At 45.5% G+C, this 836-nt stretch overlaps 1 protein-coding gene across 4 annotated transcripts in view; it reads right to left on the reverse strand.

Annotated features, from left to right (window-relative positions):
- CMTM7 (CKLF-like MARVEL transmembrane domain containing 7) overlaps positions 1-836 on the reverse strand; it is a 56,469-nt gene that overhangs the window by 37,952 nt on the left and 17,681 nt on the right. The gene's annotated exons all lie outside the window — the stretch shown is intronic.

Below are 836 nucleotides of genomic sequence, written 5' to 3' on the forward strand. Positions count from 1 at the left end.
TTTCATTCTTTCAAGGAAAAAAAAAAAAAAAGATTCTGAATGGACACAAGAGAACAGATTTGTGGATGCCAGGGGGGAGGGGGTGGGGGAGATGGAGTGGGGGGCTGGGGTTAGCAGGTGTAAGCTTTTATATACAGGATGGATAAACAGCAAGGTCCTACTGGATAGCACAGGAAACTATGCATAGCCTGTAAAAACCATAGTGGAAAAAAAGGTTTTTGTGTGACTGCACCCCATAGCACATGGGATCTTAGTTCCCCAACTCGGGATAGAACTCAGGCCTCCTGCACTGGAAGTACAGGGTCTTTACCAATGGACCTCTGGGGAAGTCCCAAGGAAAAGAGCATTTTTTAAAAAAGAACGTATATATGTGTATAACTGTTATACAGCAGTAATGAATACAACATTGTAAGTCAACTATTGTAGCTGTTGTATGGTCGTTCAGTCATGTCCAACTCTTGCGACCCCAGAGACTGTAGCCCACCAGGCTCCTCCATCCATGGGATTTTCCAGCCCAAGAATACTGGAAAGGGTTGCCATTTCCTTTCCCGGGGAATCTTCCCGATGAAGGGATTGAACCCACGTCTCCTGCATTGACAAGTGGAGTCTTTACCACTGAGTTACCCAGGAAGCCCCAAATCAACTATACTTTCATTAAAAAAAATTTTTTAAAGCTAAAACAAACAGCAACAACAAAGATTTTGAGTGCTTTCTAATCCCAGGCAACCCGCGGCAACCCAGGCAGGATGGCCACTGCCCCCTTGCGGTTCAGTCGAGTCCTGGTGGAGAAGACCACCACCACTTCTGATGAAGAAGAAAGGGGATTTCAGATGAAG

Source organism: Bison bison, unplaced genomic scaffold (assembly GCF_000754665.1).
Source record: "Bison bison bison isolate TAMUID 2011002044 unplaced genomic scaffold, Bison_UMD1.0 scf7180017864043, whole genome shotgun sequence".
In the NCBI taxonomy this organism is placed as follows: Eukaryota; Metazoa; Chordata; class Mammalia; order Artiodactyla; family Bovidae; genus Bison; species Bison bison.